Source organism: Hyposmocoma kahamanoa, unplaced genomic scaffold, assembly GCF_003589595.1.
Source record: "Hyposmocoma kahamanoa isolate Upper Pololo Valley unplaced genomic scaffold, ASM358959v1 62, whole genome shotgun sequence".
Taxonomy (NCBI): Eukaryota; Metazoa; Arthropoda; class Insecta; order Lepidoptera; family Cosmopterigidae; genus Hyposmocoma; species Hyposmocoma kahamanoa.
The window spans coordinates 11297777-11310613 of record NW_020653850.1 but is presented as its reverse complement, the minus strand read 5'-3'; the positions used below and the strand labels follow the sequence as shown (position 1 = coordinate 11310613).

Here is a 12837-nt window from a genome sequence, read left to right as displayed (position 1 = left end):
CAAGTTGTTTAACTCGAAAATCACTCAAATTTATGTTGATTGTGATCTTGTCTTTGATTTAGTATTAACAGAGTCCAATTTCTCATAACTTTTTCAGTCTTCCGCAATGACTGGCGAAGAATCTTCGGGTCGACGATAAAACGGCCGCAGGTAGCTTCATTAATTGACTATAAAACACGCATCACTACAAAAAGGCATAAACGTTAAAAACAATGAATTTTACGAAAGTTGATAACTCAATTTGGATCGAAGTCATCTGGATAGGGGAAGGTGTTGGGTCGACAATTGGAGTTTCGCTCATAAATTATTAATTTCATAGAAGTTAAGCAATAATAGATCGATCGTGGTTACTTTTCTTTTTTTATGACAGGACAACCAAGTCGTGCGCCTGGTGGTAAGCGACACGCTTGTCCATAGAAGTTCCAGTGTCCCTCAAAACTTTAGATCTAAGACGGGCGCACTGCCATTGCGCCCGTCATCCTGACATAATATTACTTGACAAGTCGTATGTGCCAATAATTCGACCAAAATTGAAATAAAACGTAATTTTGTAAACCATTTTTATGAGTATTTACTATTAATTAAAAAGTAATATTACTGTGTTGTCATTTGTTTTTATTTTTATTAGTAAGACTCAAAATAATTATACAAGGATTTCCCTAGTGTGGGGCTATGTTGAGTGTGTGCGTTATTATTATTATTATTACCTTTTTTTATTAAAAGAAAACTCATGTCGAAAGTTGGCTTCGCTTTCGTCATAGCGATATCGTGATTTCGTCAACGGTAATTGAAACGCATAGAAGTCCTCGCCAAAATGAGGCCAAACACAAAGTACCTAGCTGCTGTACACTGTTGAGGAGTTCCTCTCATCTGCCTGCCATTTCCATCAGATCAGATCAGCTCTAGGTCATTATAACAGTTAAAAAGTAAAAATTTTCATTCAAATTGCATCAATGTGCCAAGTTTTATTAACAGAGATTAACGGAAAGTGGGTGACATTCAATAAACTGGATACATTTATTCATCCCTTAATTTGCCACCTTCAGATGTGGAATAACTTCTTCAAATTTGAATGGGACTACTACGTAAGGCGCACTATAAGTTTCCGGAATGAATAAGAAATGAATTTATGGTTTCTCAAAATATTCTCCGTTAGCGTTAATGCACTTTTTCATACGAATGAACCAATTTTGAAAACATTTATGCCACTCCTCCGTGACAATCCCTGAAACATATTTTTCGTACTCTTTGACAGCCTCTTCAGGTGATGAAAATCGTTGACCGTGTAACTGGTTCTTAATTTTTAGAAATAAATAAAAATCACAAGGGGCCAGGTCAGGACTGTACGCGGGATGGTTCATTAAGGTCAACGTCGTTCACCTTCAAAAATTCATTTGTTTGTCTGGCCGTGTGAGAACTGGCATTATCGTGGTGCAAGAAGATACGGTGTTTACGGTCATTTTTACGAAGTTTGTCAATAACTTTCGGCAAACAAGTGGTCGTGTACCAATCACTATTCATGGTACAACGATTCTTCAAAGCAACAGTAGCCACGTGTCCAGTTTTATTAAAAAAGAAGCAATCACCCGCTTAAAGGCACTTTGCACGCGCGCCACTTTGTTTGGTTTCGGCTCATCTCGAAAGACCCATATGCTCGATTCCTGCTTTGTTTTGGGATCGTAAGTATACATCCATGTTTCGTCACCTGTTACTATGTCCTACACCAAATTTGACGCACCTTTGTTGAATCTGGTAAGCATGGCATTGCACCAAGTGACACGATCCGTTTTTTGAACCTCGTCAAATGGTATGGGATCCACCGAGTGCACAGCTTTTTCACACCTAAATGCTTGTGTAGTATTGATTGTATTTGACTCATGCCTATGCCTAAAGATGCCCGAATCTCATGGTATGTCACATGTCTGTCTGTTTTGATAATAGTGGTATGTACAGCATCGATGTTTTTGTTGTTCACAGCAGTGGACGGGCGACCATCACCAAATTCGTCACTGAGATTCACACGACCGCGTTTGAATTCTGCAAACCAGCTATAAATAGTCGTCTTGTATGGTGCTTCATTGCCAAAAGCAGTTTGAAGCCGAGCGAAGCTCCGCTGAGCTGTTTGATTACACTTAAAGTCGTAGAAAATCATACTACGAAAATTTTCACGAGTTAAATCGACAACCAATTACTAAAATGACGCCACAATGTAAAAACAAGTGACAGTCAGATGAAACAAACTGTATTCTACAACCAAAGAGTTCCATTTTCAAATGTTGTAATTACGTTTTAAATATTGTTTATGTAAGTGGCCAGTTCTGGAAACTTATAGTGCGCTATATGTATTGAGGTATCCCCTTTTCAACAAAAAATGAATTATCGAAATCAGGTCACAAATATCGAAGTAGTCGCGTAACATAAAAGAAATACAGTCGAATTGAGAACCTCCTCCTTTTTTTGTGTTGCCTTTTTGGTTCTTCTCCTACTGCAACCAGACCCCGCAGTATGCCGCCTCGATACTAAATTATATCTACTTTTAGCTGTCAAATTCGAGTGATAAACCGACATTTTAAAGTTTTATCACAATAGCGAACATGTCGAACACCGTGACGTCACATTTTATGTTATCGTGAGCGACCAATGACTGCAAAAGATTAACACCGTGCCAAATGTAGCTGCAAGGTCACAGCTGATTTTAAAACATTTGCACATTAATTTTATCAACTTAAAAATTGAGCGAGACAAACGAGATGAAAAGACATTTTTTGTCTCATCGTATTCGCGGCGATAAATAAACCACAAAAATAGCTATATACGCAATTTTATATCACTGTCCTTGTTTTTCAAATTATATAACAATAGTTAATTACCAAATAAGCAAACTTAGATGTATCAACTGAATTAAATATTGTCACGGGGAAGTTTATTACACTTATTCTGCCATGCTATGGCCACCGTTCAACTTAGGAGTGGAATATACTACGTTACTATCACGTACGTTGCATTTTAGTGCAGTTTTTTTATGAACACAATAATCGTATATTTGTAGTATGGTGTGCTTACAATGTTATGTCACGCACTATTTAAAGCTCTCTTAAAATCTGGAAGAAGTTTACTCTATAAACAAGTACTTCGTTGGAAATACGTCTCTATACTTTTGTTGTTCCTTTGAAACTCATCTTTGGCGGCATCGTTTGTGAAAAAATGCAACTCGAATAATAATACTCTCACACGTGACTGTTAATTTCACATATTATCTTATTCCCTTATATCAAGGTCCGTATTCGGACGACTTTCGTCTCTGCATTTTGTAAATTGATGTACATCAATATTGAACGTTTTACCTACATCAGCGATACATTCGGCAGACAATGTTTATTAATTAAAACTGTGGCCGCTTGTGCAGTAAAATATTGTGAAAATTGATAACCAATTGAATTGATAGAAAATTTTAGATAAATCTAAAGTGCTTTTCCACCGGCGAGGAGAGACGAGACGAGGCGATGCTAGAATTATATTATACATATTTTTCATTGACTGTAGTTCGTTTATTTTTCTTTGAAATAAAGGTAATATCTTTAAAATGGTGTCGTGATTCCATATTTTTGAAAACAGCACAAGGTAAATTTTTTGAAATGTCTAATGTTTACATAATTTCGAAAATGTGTGAACGTTTACATTTCAATGCAAGCGAATGTATCCCACAATCTCGCAATTGACATCAATAGCCATCGCGAGCACGCGCGAACACGCGCAAGCTCGCGCGATATCGTACGATCGTGAATCGTGTTTCCGTTGCAGAGTTAACAAAAAGTCTATGTAGGCAGCAATACGGTTCAATGTTATCAACCGATATTTCAAATCTTGTCTCGCCCATCCTCGTCAATCCCGACCATTTCCAGCGCATTTGCGCTAGGAGAGAATTGATATTTTGACATACAGTTTTAAAAATCGTCTCGCCTCGCCTCGTCTTGCCTCGTCGGTGGAAATACAGCCTTAGACCGGTAGTTTTTTTAGTTGCAATTGTTTGAACTATTTTACTTATACTTGTAGTTGTTATGGATACTTACTGAATAATTCTATGATTGGGTTTTCAATATAACGTAGTACCGAAAGTAGGTCTTTTTAGGTAGGGATTTGGTATCTAAAGACTTCATATCGTTTGGCAAAGGGCGAGATGTTCTTCTTCTTGATTTTGTATATATCATAAATAACTGTAACTACTTAAAAAAAAATATATGTTTCAAACAATGCCCCGATCGAATGTGTAACACTTAATGAGTAGCGGATAAATCTCTAATTTAGCAGCTAATGGAGGCGAGCGGCGGCGGCACACGCAACTTTAAAAGGTATAATTGGCTTGTTCTGATGGGGTGCAGCCGTGCAGCGTCACTGGAGGTTGTTAAGGGATAGATATGTTTACTTTCACCCTAATTTTTTATTTAAATAGTGGCGTCTGCATGCCAGTATTCGTTCCTTTAATTACTATCACAATAACAAGTGCATCTCCGACTTGATTTGAACTCGAAATTTAAATATTCAAACAAATAACAAAGCGAAATGTAGCTCATACCAGAGATTTATTTCATATTGTCACTGAAAAAGATGTATTCTAATTTTGAACGTAATTTAGATGGCTCTACTTTATACTGTCTTTAGTGGCTTCTCCTTAACATTATAGTGCCACTATAACGAATATTCGGCAGTAGAACGTTTTGGTAACGTGATTAATTTTAACCAGACCGCCCGTCACCGCCCTTTGTCCTAAAAGGGTGTTACCGCCCGTAAAATAAAACACAACACACACTAGCCCATAAAATAAAACACCAATTTGTCATATTTCATCTTGTATTATTGATGACGATGTGTATTCTTGGATGCTTTGTTTCTAAAGGTATGTTAATGGGATACAGTCTGTATAATTCGTTTTCCTTCATTTGAAATTTTTACTAGTCAATATACGTGCAGTAGAGAAACAATTCGTATCTTTGGTATTTTTTTCATAATACCATGTGATGATGACGGGACGATCAAATCTAGTGCTAAGCGCACAAGGCAAGCACGACAAGCAGGGCAAGCATGATAGGGTGCGACTTGCGCGAGAGCGACGTAGAAGCGCGAGATATTGCTATTCTCTATGCGATAATAGCAGTATCTCGCGCTTTTTGTCGCTCTCGCGCAAGTCGTGCTAGTCCTACAGAGCTTTAAATCGCAAAGATCTCAGGGACACTGCACAGAAGAAACTAGATGTGTAGGTGTTCGTAAGATAAAATGCCCGTCATTTTATCGCCGTTTTTACATTTCTTTCTAACTTCCTCTGCAGTGTTGAAAAAATTTACTTTATGAACTTACAATGTGTATAATGTATATAAGTGAATAATATTGTGTATAAACTGTATTTCAGATATATGTACCACTAAATAAGTACATTTAATACAATAAATATAACAGAATATGATAGTTGTCCATGAAATTTTTAATATATTTTTTTAAGAAACCAAGTGATGGGATATATAAGTCGTGCGCCTGGTGGTAAGTGACACGCCTGTCCATAGCAGTTGCAGTGTCATTCAGGGCTTTAAATCGCAAAGATCTGAGGGGCACTGCCACTGCGCCGTCATCCTGAGTCATAAGTTGACAAATCCCATGTGCATGTAATTTCACCAGTACCCTTACCCTTAAAATCGCAGTAATGTGAGCATTACTACATGATGGCAGAAATAGGTAAGGTGGCAGACTGGCAGTACTTCCCTGGACGAACTCTTTCACAACGAGCTATACTGTTACTAAATGTGGTTTAAAAAAGCCACATATGATCTTACGTCAAGAACGCTTTTATCATTCACTACCTCCGTGGTTGAACTTTTACCATGCTGGTCTGCCACGCAGAAGTTCGGGGTTCGATTCCCGGGCCGAGAGAAATATTTGAATGGGCCTACATTTATTTCTCTCGTGAGTTTGGGTGTAATTTGTGATTGTCAATATGTGTTCCCACAGCACCTGAGACACAGGGTTTCCCTAGTGCGGGGCTATGAGTGCGTGCGTTATTATTATTATCATATGAAAGTCATAAAAATAATACGAACTACATGAAATAAATTATGTATAAGTACGTGAAATATATAGGAGTAATTTAGTTCGTAGAATATTTAAACCTCTCTCCTGAAAAGTTGTCATTTTGCAGATGTGGCTTAATTACACCAAGGGTGCGAATTAATGTAGGATCTAGTATCACTGGCATTGTGAATTAAAAAGAATAAGGCGATACTGGATTAGGTTTGTTCTGCTTTTTGTGCAATGGTCGGAATAGAGTGTTCTAGATGCAGAGATAAATGCCTACCGAACCAAATATTAATTATTACTTCTTTCGAATTCCGGGTTCCTGGAAACTATTTTACTGCATCGTGGGATAACACTATTCTCCTGGAAAGCTAAAGTTAGGTTTTAATAAGTAATATTTCATAAAGTAAATGTATTTTAATAGCTACAAACAAAAGTTTGACTTGCTTATGTTATATAAACATATCAAAATTATAATTGTAAATTTTTATTTACTAATTAAAAAGTTGCCAAATTGCAGACTATTATTATTGCAAAATATTTTCGTGGACACCTAAACTATTTTATGACATTTGTAGTCGAGAGCACATCAAGTATGGCACTTTGGAATTTGGATCGTTGTTGTTATCGTGATGGGTCATAGAAAAAGTTCCATTTTGAAAAAATTACATGTATTAGAAAAATAAAAACTTTTCCGGATATTTTTTCAATATTTTTCCACAATTGACGTTAACACCTGTCAATACTTGAAGTTACTGAACGAAAACGATGGAGCCAACAAGAGGTGGTGGTGATGTGGTTGTTGGAGGTTTTTTAGCAGTGAAATAATTTTAAATCTCATGGGAAATGAAACTATTTTTCCGGATATAAATCAACATCGGACATAAAATAAAAAATAAATATAAATCCAGAAAAATAGTTTCATTTCCTATGTGTAACAAACGCGAAAACCTAAGAACTCGTCATTTTAAATCTCGTTTTTCTTTATTATGGCATTTAGCTATACAAGTTGATTTTATAATTCACGCTAAATAAAACTTCAAAAGATATTTCTAAACGTAGAACATAATATGAACCTTGCAAATTATATTTTTCCAATTTTTCGAGAATTTTTCTGGAAAAATTTACATTTCTTTGAAATTTTTCGGAAAATTCCCCAACAGTAATCGTACCTACCTAAGTAGCATAGTTTTAAAACTCACCTAAGTGTCAAACTTGATATGCTCATGATCGTGTACTTGAATATAGTACACTAATTAAGATCCTATTTAAACTCATTTAAATACTGTATATATGTTCCTAGTTAAAGTTACAGTATGGGTAATAGGCAGTAGTTAATTATTATCGCTTCACCAATATAGCGAAACTAGTGTTTAGTTTATAATAGCTAAAACGTGATGACCGAGCATGCCAGTCAAGTTGAAGGTTCACTAGTTTCTCGTTTATTTACTATCAATTATTGCAGGTAAAGATGCCGATAGAGGTTTTTATTTATAAAAATCACAAAAATACTTGTGTGTGACGATGCGACCTCCTGCCACCGTCATTCCGCCTTTTTAACACTTTTTCTCCTGGCCACTTGTTTTCAAATTTTGAATCGTTCTTTAATTACGTTGCCCGTCATTCTCACTTTGTTTTCATTCCATCGTCACTCTCTGCTTAATCGCTGTAGCGAGCAGTGCTGCTCGTCTAATTTTGATTCTTTTACCAGTTCCCAACCTAGACCATGTGCCAATTTTAATACCAATCTAACCCAGTAATATCGTATAAATCGGCCCTTTCGGGCCTTTTTCTTTTGACTTTACTTACGGAATAAATTTGTGTGGACCGAAGTATCCTATTTTATTGCCGTGATTCTGGTCATGGCACGTTGGCGGTTTACAACTTCTTCATATGTATAATGACACAACATGAATGATTAGAATAGTACCTAACCTATAGTACAGGATTTCTGCACATACAACTTATAACTCAACACTGGCACATAACAGTAATAATTACATATTTTTTATTTTTTTATGACACCAAGCGACGGGACGAACAAGTCGTGCGTCTGGTTATATGCGACACGCCTGTCCACAGTAGTTGCAGTGCGACTCAGAGATTTAAAGCGCAAATAATGAGAGGCACTGCCACTGCGCCCGTCACCTTGAGAAATAAATTAAACAAGAACCATGTGTTTGCAATTACACCAGTACTCTTACCGTTCAACACCGGAACACAGTAGGTAATGCTCATATTATCGCTTTGCGGCAGAAATACAAAGGTAGTACTTCCCTGGACGAACACTTTCACAAAGAGTTCTACTGCTACTAAAATATAAATAATATAGAAATAAAATCAGGTTACACCGATTTTGTTTTGTTATCTTACATCGTACTTCCACTAATTACCGTATTATTTTTATCATAACAAAGTACGATCTTATTTTCAAATCGTCTTAATACAATGGGCGGCTCTTTTGTCTATTTCCAATTTGAAAATAGTAAATGGCCACGATTGTGACATATTTTTTGCTGTCATTTTTTTTTTTTTCAAAATTTAGCGACACTCTTTGTTTATTAAGTTTCGCTTTGCATAGGTTGGATAAAAAGAAGGAAAATATTTAAAAGTTTTAATTTTTTTTTAACAGATTAATACACGTTTCTAGTAAATATAATAAGTGCATGTTCCTTGCAGGGATATTGAATAAAACAGTAGTCAAAGTCGTCTTTAATTCATACTTAGGTAGATCATTCTCAGCAGCCTGTGCAAGGGGTGTAATAAAAAGGTGCAATCCATGATAACAAACAATTTTATGTAAAATAATTTTCTATTTGCGAAAAAATATTTTGTTATTCAAACAAATACTGCGGTTAATTTATATTTGAAACTAAAAAACGTGATTTTACTTGCTGAAGTGATTACTTGTTTTGAGGTTGTTACACACTATTTATACCAATATCCGGTTTTCCATAAACTTTCCTTAAGTACTTGCTTACTCCGCTGGCTCAGCGACCCAAAATGTGTCTTAGCCTCTTAAACTTTTCGGAAGTAGAGATCAAAAATACCTGTGGCCATTCTTTACACCTGAATATAAAATAGGAGGTCTATCTGTATCAACTGGCGGTAAAAACTGAATAAGACCTATTGTTTCTTGAAAATCCATAGCTTGTAAAATAGATTTAAAATCCCAGCAACGTCCAGGGACTCAAGTCTCAGGCCTGCATAGTGACCCTGCATGCGCGTGAGGGAATTCGAAAACAATGCTCCATCAAACTCGCTTGCTTTTGTTGCTTTGCTACTTTACTGTCAAGAACTGCCCGGTGCCCAGCTAGTAAGGACATGTGACATATGATTGTGAGGAAAGAAATTGCGTAGTATATTCCCATGGTATGCCCACTTTGTACGTCTACGTAGTAATTGTCAGGGCGCACCTTAGTGAGTATAAGTACGTACCTATTTATTTCCACTGTATCCCTTTTAGATAGGTATATAGGAACTACATTTTGCGACGAATTGAATTGAAAAACTTAAAGTAATTAGTAGGTGTAATAGAAAAATCTTAATTATTTTGTAGTCGAATTAAACTGACTTTCTTGATAAGACGTTTAGTGCATGTGTTTAGAAAATAATTATCGTCATTACCGACGGTTAATTATAAAAAAAAACATAGTTTGCATCCATTTGCATTGACAACGTTACGAGCAGGTTTTCATACCAAAGTAGTTCTCATTGTATCTACTGCCTGTGCTGTTTGTAGGTATGGAAAAATCGTGGAGTGTGCTGTTGACGGAGATTTTTCCGTATGCAATCTTTGGTAAATAAGAATAAATTTTTCTGAGTAATGTCTCAAAATATTTTATAAAATTCGTCATATTTTTGTTGGTCGTAGGTTCGACCAATTTTCGTTACATACAAACTAAAAAAGTATATTCATAGAATTCTAATTTAAAAGCAATTCTTATACGCTGGTAATATGCATGAAGTTTTGCAGAGTTTTGCAGAAGGATGTGTTAAATAACATTGTAGGTATATATACTAAGAATAATGAATGTTAGTACATTAATAACTAACTACCCATGAGGTACCTACTTCTTACTACTATCAACAAACGATAATAAAAAATCTTTATGAATAGAAGACGTAACCAGCTTAAAGGAGGAAAATCACTCACAGAACATGTAAAATAAGTAGAAAATATTTTAATACACCACTAGGTAGCATCATCACAAAAGAATCTGAACCTCCGGCGCCAGCCACTGATCGGCCTTGTTAGTGTAAGGATATTTTATTTATTGTTATTAAATAATCACCATTTACGGAACATCGATAAATTGTTTTTTTATTGACCACTGTCTGCCTAACACCTATTGAAAAAACTACATTCGTTGTTTTTGTTTCGTACTACTAAGAATTGGATTGTTTGTTAAATTTAATATAGCGCCACCTCGTAAAATTCTTGTGAACTCTTACAATATAAGTTGTACATAAGTGTCAAGAGGATTGCCCAAATGCTTCTAGTTACACACAAACTTTGCTAGATGGCGCTCTGTAGTACTACTAGGCCTATGGATTGTTCAAGAAAAGAGTTAATGCGGTTTTGTGTTTATAGATGTCACTACATTTGTATTTTGATTTCTTTTGCTAAATTTCATTACTTGTAACTTAACTTAGTATTCTACATACTTATCAATTTTGAACTTGTTACGTATTCAAACTATTCTATTAATCTTTATGTAAACTCACGATAAAATTTAACTGAATCAACGATATCAGTAACCGGGAAAAAAATATTTTATGGATTAGTTAACAAAGGTAACAGTTTGTCGCCATATTGACATTACTGTGATTATAATAGTAAAATAAATGATAAAAAATAAAAAAAATATGCCCCGGGTGAGGATCGAACTCACGACCTTAAGATTATGAGACTTACGCGCTGCCTACTGCGCTACCGAGGCTTGTAAACAATGTCCGAAAATTATGTACACTATGTAGCAAACATTTAAAAACGTACCTTCGATTAATTATTTTGTTTTTTGAAAAAACATATATAGGCGATTTAAATTCGGAGAAATAGTTTTATTTCCTATGTGTAACAATCGCAAAAACTTAAGAACTCGATATGTTACTAACAATCAGCAATTGTAAATATTCTTCATAGGTATTTTGAAATTAGTGCGTGTCTTCAAGGTTATTTTTATTTATGCGTATGAATATAATTATGTGAATAAAGTACATACATTTATAGGCAACATTTGCAATTTAATACCTGTCTATCTTGTTTTTCATAGTATCTTAAACTTTCTTCTTAAATAAATAATAATATATTATTATTATTACACTATATACATATTATTATTGTATATATTATTATTACACTATATACAGTACTCTATGCGCTTTGTCGTGTGTCGTGTAGTGTCGTCTAAAAGAGGACATAAATTAATTCCACAAATTATGTTAAGTTTATTTTACACCTTTACAAATATTGTAGTCTGTCTTTTTGACAGCTTTCATAAAATTTTATATAAGTAGTCATGTAGTTGTTGTTAATAGTTTTATCGATAGATTGTGAAAGAAGATAAAATTTCGTCAAAAATGTTTGAATTGTGAATGTTACGACGTTTTCATGATCACTAATTGCGTTATTACCTTTTTCATTATTGTTTTGACAGTTGAGCTACTACGAGTAGTATCGAAATAAATTTTTATTCATATAGATAAATTTGAACACGAACAGGGGCATTTGATTATGTATATTGATTTAAAATGAAACACTTTAAAATATATCTTCTCTTTGTATTTTAAAAAATCTATGTAAGTATGTAGTAAGATGTCAAACTTACAAAAAATCACGAATCAAATGAACCTATACCCAGCAGTTGGATGAATAATTGGCCGATGATGACTTAAATGGAACAGGTTCGGCTATTTATTGCATAAGCGTGACCCACTTTCAGTAAAAGCACGACTGTGACAATATGAGCCAATGTTATGTAATACGTATATATTATGTGGTAGACTCTGCCACCTGTGCACAAGAACAAACTGAAAGTGAACTGCGTGTTCAGCGCCTTGTAACTAGCCTTGACTTGACTAATGTGGTGTAGGTACCTACAGACTATGAAAAGGTACAGGCAATTTACAGCGCCCATCTATGCCATAGGTGCATTTCAGAAGATTATAAAACAATTCACACATACTCGCTCTTTATCAAACAAAAACAAAACATTACAAAAAGTGCAAATATTGTAAAGACAATAGCGAGCGATTTTTCTTATATGCTAGTGTTTATTTACAATTTTATTTGTACTGCCCTCCTTGTCATCGGTCAGCGCATTTGCATTTCGGTATCTTTCAGTAAAGTTTTATTATCGCTTAAAAATGTCAATTGCGGTACTTTGCTTAACAACAAATCTGAAACTAAATAATATATTAATAATCTGCTAGTAGGGTTGTAGATATCGTTTGTATATAGATTCGTCTCGTTTCGCTGATTCCAAGCGATTCCATGTTAATAAATTAATTTCGCTAAAAAATTCGATTATGTTAGTTATGATATGGAGAGCAGTGTAGGCAAATAAAAAAGAATTACCTTGTCTGTTTAGCAATGTTGTAATTTTTGTTTAGGAACGTCAAGTTAAGAGCGACCATAAAGTGTGAACAAATTAAAAAAGAAGAAAATCTGTTATAATTACACCTTCTCATTATGCTATTATTTGTTCGTTTGCCTAAAATATGCTTAAAAATGTAGTCCTGCATAATGCGACATGTCAAAATATATAGGTACGG

General features: G+C 34.9%; 1 non-coding gene across 1 annotated transcript; it reads right to left on the bottom strand.

Moving 5' to 3' along the window:
* Positions 1-10930: 10930 nt before the first annotated feature.
* Positions 10931-11003, bottom strand: Trnam-cau. The gene has a single exon. It is a non-coding gene; the product is annotated as a tRNA-Met (tRNA).
* Between the last annotated feature and the right edge of the window lie 1834 nt (positions 11004-12837).